Source organism: Notolepis coatsorum (assembly GCF_963971535.1).
Source record: "Notolepis coatsorum genome assembly, chromosome: 7".
In the NCBI taxonomy this organism is placed as follows: Eukaryota; Metazoa; Chordata; class Actinopteri; order Aulopiformes; family Paralepididae; genus Notolepis; species Notolepis coatsorum.
In genome coordinates this window covers 43567448-43574793 of record NC_140171.1, presented here as the reverse complement: position 1 = coordinate 43574793, position 7346 = coordinate 43567448, and positions in this window count along the sequence as shown.

Below are 7346 nucleotides of genomic sequence, written 5' to 3'. Positions count from 1 at the left end.
CCTGGCCTGCTTCTAAGTTCAGTGGCCTGACTGCATAAAAAAATTTTAATCTTTTTTTTTTAATCTTTATATTTTTTTAAACCACTTTGGGAACCACTGAGTCTACTGCATAGTGTCTTTGAAGACACAAACCACGTTTGGAGACCCTACACTGACCCTTTAAGAGAAATCATATGTATTTTTTCAAATAATGGTACCAGACAATCTGACCAATGAAATGATGAGTCAAAGAGAGTGTGTCATTTATTTTGGGGGAGGGGTCCCTCTTTTCATGAAGCAGCACCACCTGGAGCAGCTCACCTCTAGTAGGTCAGATGAATATCACTATTAAACTTGTTTAAAATGGAGTAACTGCAGAAAAAAAATATGTGCATGACTATGAACATGTAAATAAGCATATATTATAGTTTAGATACGTATTTAGCTTTTATATATAGAGTTAAACTGTTAATTTTGGTTTGTGTCTTCAAAGACACACCATGCAGTTAGCCCAATTTGGTTCCCAATTAGGCTGTGTGTGTGGACATGCTGTAGCAATAACATGCATTATCATGTGTGTGTTTGTTTGCATGAATGATCATTGAGTGTGTTGTTAGCAATATGTCATTTCTGCATACAAACACACACATGCTAATCATTATTACTATGATAGTACTGTTATAACTGAGGTATTATTAGCCTATAGTATTTGTTACTTACCTGATAATAAGTGATGCAATAGTCAATGTGTTTCCTTTACAATCCATTGATACTTGCAGAATATGGACACACGAATGTTTTATGGAAGAAAGCAGAGTGTTAGGGTGAGTACAGGGTACTACATGGTATTATATGGTAGTACAGGGTACTACAGGGTATTATATGGTAGTACAGGGTACTACATGACACTACATGGTATTATATGGTAGTACAGGGTACTACAGGGTATTATATTGTACTACAGGTTACTTCATGGTATTATATGGTAGTACAGGGTACTACAGGGTATTATATTGTACTACAGGTTACTTCATGGTATTATATGGTAGTACAGGGTACTACACGGTATTATATGGTAGTACAGGTTACTACATGGTATTATATGGTAGTACAGGGTACTACATGGTATTATATGGTAGTACAGGTTACTACATGGTATTATATTGTAGTACAGGGTACTACATGACACTACATGGTATTATATGTTAGTAGTACAGGGTACTACATGGTATTATATGGTAGTACAGGTTACTACAGGGTATTATATGGTAGTACAGGGTACTACATGACACTACATGGTATTATATGGAATATGGTAGTACTGGGTACTACAGGGTATTATATGGTACTACAGGTTACTTCATGGTATTATATGGTAGTACAGGGTACTACATGGTATTATATGGTAGTACAGGGTACTACAGGGTATTATATGGTAGTACAGGGTACTACATGACACTACATGGTATTATATGGTAGTACAGGTTACTTCATGGTATTATATGGTAGTACAGGGTACTACAGGGTATTATATTGTACTACAGGGTACTACATGGTATTATATGGTAGTACAGGGTACTATAGGGTATTATATGGTAGTACAGGGTACTACATGGTATTATATGGTAGTACAGGTTACTACATGGTATTATATGGTAGTACAGGGTACTACATGACACTACATGGTATTATATGCTAGTACAGGGTACTACATGGTATTATATGGTAGTACAGGTTACTACAGGGTATTATATGGTAGTACAGGGTACTACATGACACTACATGGTATTATATGGAATATGGTAGTACTGGGTACTACAGGGTATTATATGGTACTACAGGTTACTTCATGGTATTATATGGTAGTACAGGGTACTACATGGTATTATATGGTAGTACAGGGTAGTACAGGGTATTATACGGTAGTACAGGGTACTACATGACACTACATGGTATTATATGGTAGTACAGGTTACTTCATGGTATTATATGGTAGTACAGGGTACTACATGGTATTATATGGTAGTACAGGGTACTACATGGTATTATATGGTAGTACAGGGTACTACATGGTATTATATGGTAGTACAGGGTACTATAGGGTATTATATGGTAGTACAGGGTACTATTGATTGATTGATTTTATTGTGGATTAGAGACATCATCCAAGGGATAAAAACATGATAAAATGCAAGCACTTATTTCCATCATCAGACCTCAGTCTTTCAGTGGGAGTTCTACATGGAAGATGTTGTTTTTTATTAGTGGTATACATGTGTCATTTGGAGGAAGCTGCGAGTGTGGCTTCCACATACTGTATCAATGTGCATGTGTATGAGTAAACCAATTAGTCATGCAAGCTTATAACAGTGAGCAAACAAATTGGCAGAGGTTTGTGTGTGTGGCACGGTGCACACTGTCGCCTCACAGCAAGAAGGTCCAGGGTTTGATTCCTGCTTGGGGACCAGGTTTCCATGATGCCAGGTACCCAGGTGGGGTATCTCCCAGGCCTTTCTGTGTGGAGTTTGCATGTTCTCCCCGTGCTCGCAAGGGTTTCCCCCCCGATAAGATAAACCCAATGGAAAAACATGCACAACAACAGATCGCTAACGCTGTGGCGTCCTTGGCGAAGACGGGCAGGAGCACTTGGATTGGTCCCCGGGGCGCGGCTCACGTCGACGCCCTATCTGCTCCCGGCTGCCCATGGGGGGAAGGACGACGGGATGGGTCAAGTGCAGAGACACAAGAAAATGGCATAGGGCGGCTAGGTGGTGTAGTGGGCAAGGCGCTCGCCATCAACGCTGGAGACGCTGGGTTCAAATCCAGCTCTCGGTGTTGCTATCAGCTTGGCTGGTCGTTCATACTAACACAATTGGCAGTGTTAGGGGTGGGAAAGCTGATGGGTGGGTCCTGGGCATTGTGGACAGCGACCCCTACAGTTCGGTCGGGGCGCCTGCACAGCGAGGGTAGGATCTGGAGGGAGGTAGTGTGACCTTCCACACGTTACACTCTCCCGGTGAGAATCTGCGCTGCCAGGCTGGCTGCCGGCTGGCTGCACATGTGTCGGAGGAAAGCATGTGACAGTCTCCGGCCTCCCGGACCAACAGTAGGGGGGAGTGCGCAACAACCAGGAAGGGGGTTGGGAATTGGCATAACGACTAACAGTGGGATGGGAGAAAAATCGGATAAAATCTTTTTTTTGCATGTGTGTGTTCCTGTGTGTGTGTGCCGCCCATCGCATGTGTGTGTCGTTTGCATGCCAAATAAAAACGTCCTGAGTCCTGCATTATTATAATAACATCACAACTGTCAGTTCAGAACTTCTGAGACTCTCGTTTACAGGGAGTGGTAGACGTAGCAGGAAAGACAAAGGGAATGCATACACAATTCTGAATTTTGCCAGGTCACTGAGCTCCATGTCACCAAAGGCTTCCCATGGGCAAACCACTGTGATGTCAGGGCCAGGGGCGGTTTTAGGATTGTAGGAGATCCGGGGCTTAGCCCAGATAGGATTTTTTTTACTTCGACACCACAACCTTTAACTTATACCACCACCTTAAAGCGGACAAAAGGCAGTAGAGAACACTTAAATTCACACCCTTTAATTAATGAAGCAAACTATAATCATTTATAATAATAATAATAATAATAATAATAATAATAATAATAATAATAATAATAATAATAATAATAATAATAATAATAATAATAATAATAATAATAATAATAATAATAATAATAATAATACACTGTTTGTATAGCACCTTTCATACAATAATTGCAGCTCAAAGTGCTTCACAGCAGTACAAAAAGACATACATAAAATGAGCACAACATTGGCAGATCAAGAGCAATGCATAAAGTGCAGACATAAAGCATAAAATAGATAGCAGTAAAATAGACAAAGTCAAGGTAAGACATAGAACATTAAATCACATCGTTTTTCATATTAGGATCTAAGATCTAGGGTTAACTTGCCGAACGTTGAGCGCCAGGACCCCCAAAAACCAGAGTATAGTCGGGTTTTCATCGTTGTTTCTTTTATTCGATATTTCCATTCATAAAGACATGCCGGCAGCCTGTGTTATCACTGGGGATGGGTCTGAGATCTCAAAAGTCCAATACCGCCGCCTAACACCTTGCGGCCGCTATTGCACTCCATTTGAAACGATGTGGCTTGGTGTCTGTCATTTAGGAAATGACACCAGACCACCCTGAAACTACACTCATATTCACGACGGTATAAAACGGAAATGTATGGATGGAAAAATGATCTGTTTTTTGCATCTTGACCGGAAGAAACTCAATGACAATCGACTATATTATTAGATCCATAGCTATAATATATAATATAGCTTTAGGCCTGCAAACACAGCCACGTATCCCCATGTTAAAAGGCGCTGGCCTTTCAACAGTAACAGTAAACAGCGCCATCTGGCGCTGAAAGTGTTAATATGCGTCTTTGTTTATGGTTTGATTATCACTGATACAAAGTAAAATAGTGCAGTGCAATAAAATAGTTAGTAAAATAGAATAAAATAATGCAATAGTGCATTGCAATAAAATAGTTATCATCGTATTTTTTCGGGAGGCCGGTAAGGAGTGCATTACAGTAGTCGAGTCGGCTTGAGATAAAGGCATGGATCTGGTTTTCAGTGTCCTTTTGATTTATAAATGGCCGTACTTTAGCTATGTTTCTAAGGTGGAAGAATTATGTTTTTGTCAACTTGTTGATTGTGATTTAAAGCTTAGGTCTGAGTCTACCATAACACCAAGACTTAACTCACTCAAATACAGTTAGCAGCTGGATAGACTACAGATGGAAATTAGCTTCTGCTAAATCTGGTGCAAACATATGTTCATGTAACAATGATTAATTGTCCAAAAAAAATACATATATATATAATTTTAGATTTTTAGATTTTTTGAAAATAGATTCAGGGCTTTTCAGAAAACATTCGGGGCTTGAGCCCAAGTAGCCACCCCCTAGCCCCGCCCGTGGTCAGGGCCAGAAGACCCTCCACCCCGGGGATATCATCCCTGAATCTGATTGGAGAAGAGAAGAGAGTTTCCATGATCAGCAAAGAATGTAAATGTTTGGTTCATAGTATTTCCTTGTTTGATTCAACCAAATACATTTGATTAGCATGTCTCTTAAAGGCTGCCGTGTAAGCCAGTTAAGTTGTTCAAAGTTGCATGTAAGCTTGCTAAATTGCTGTTGTACTAATGTGTGTAAGCTGCCAAGTCCTCTTAAATCCAGCCTACTCATTCTGGCTCACTCATTGGGGGCCTTGCTCTTGAATGTGCGGGTGGTCCTCTGTTAGAACTAGCCGTCTTGTTGGCAAGAGTTGCAAGAGGCGTGTCTGCCATTTTGTGTCAGATAAATTAAGATAAGTTGAACCTTTATTAATTCCCTTGGGGAAATTCATCCTCTGCATTTGATCCTAACTATTTAGGAGCAGTGGTTCAGCCACACATAGTGCAGCACCCGGGGACCAGCTCCAGTTGTAATACCGGGACCTTGGTCCAGGGAAACGGCCATGGCCACCATGTCTTTTATGGTGTGGGTGGAAACCAGAGTACCCAGAGGAAACCCACGCAAACACGAGGAGAACTGCTGGGGTTTTAATTTAGGATCTTCTTGCAACCACTGTGTCACTGTGCCGCTGTTTAGTTACTATGATAAAGAGAATAATGATTGTTATTATGTTATTATGTGTTAAATAATATGGTGTGCTCCTCTTGACCCTATACTATATGTTGTGAATGTTTACACTCTCTGTGAGATTAGCCTAATCCTTGTCCTTTTTTATGCCTTGGCTTTCGGATTATACAAGAAGTCACAGGTTGCACACCTAGTGATCTCCTGTGGCTTAATTCCCCAAACATGTCATCAAGGAAATTATGCAACAAACCAGTCCCTAGTGGTATAGGTAATTTCTCCACACAAACCTTTCATTTAATCAGTAATTGTATCAGAATCTCTCTTAATCTTGTTGACTATGTCGATTATTGTAACAGCCAATTTCAGGCCACTCAGAGCATGCAAATGCATCATGTATGACAGAATACATAATCAAAGTCTGCAGTATCATATGGCTGTGGCCTACAGTACCACGGCCCTATAGGGAATAGAGGAGTGAGGCGTCAGACCATGTTCCATAACACCGCTCTCAACCCCCTACACCCAATTTGAATAAATATTTTGGCTCTCAATTATGATTGTTTTCTGTTTATCATGGGTATCTATGAAATTCTCAGCCATAAATGTTTCTATTTGGCTCAGTTTGTTTGGTCAATTGAGTAATTATCACTAAGTCAGTGTTGTGTGCCAAATGAAGGCTTCCAATACATTTACATTTAGTCATTTAGCTGACGCTTTTATCCAAAGCGACTTACAAGTTCTGTACGACAAGTCATCAGGAAGGGCACAACTCTATCAGCTGAGTAACAATGTTCATCAAGTGAACTTGATGAACTGTGCTACAGTTGGAGCCTGTAATGGTGTAATATTGCACAGTGCTGTTTCAAAAGTAAGAGTCCAGGAAGATGGTAACTGTCACTCTGTGCTCAGTGATGCAGTGAGGCACAGTGATGCATTGTATAGTCTGATGGCTGTTGAACGACCACATCAAACAAGAGGTGGACGCTGGCAAATACTGCGGCATGGTCATGCTGGACCTACAAAAGGCCTTCGACACTGTCAATCACTCCATTCTAATGGACAAGCTAAAAGCAATTGGTTTTGATAGCCTATCAGTGAGCTGGATGCAATCCTACCTGGAGGGGAGAGAACAGATGGTAGAGGTAAACGGTACTCTATCCCCCCCCCTCACAGTGAGCTGTGGTGTTCCACAAGGAAGCATACTAGGACCGCTACTCTTCCTAATTTATGCAAATGACATGTCGTCAGCCTGTGACTGCAACTTGTTCCTGTTTGCGGACGACTCAGCCCTGCTGGTCTCTGACAAGAACAAATTGCAGGTTGAAAAAACCCTCAGCACGGAACTAGGCAAAATCTGCATATGGCTCGCTGATAACAAACTATCATTACACATGGGCAAAACAGAGTCCATTCTCTTCGGTTCAAATAACAAACTCAGCAAGACCGACGGTTTCTCAGTTACAGTGGGTGACAATATTGTCACAAGGAAAGACGAAATTACCTACCTGGGTTCCATCCTAGAGGCAAATCTTTCCTGTGACAAAATGGCATCCAATGTAATAAAAAAAGTCAACCAACGAACTAGATTCTTGTACCGGATCTCCTCTCTGGTAAACAAGAATACCCTGAAGACTCTGGCAGGAGCACTCATTCAAGGGTACTATGACTATGCGTGCACCTCATGGTACCAAAGCACCTCAAA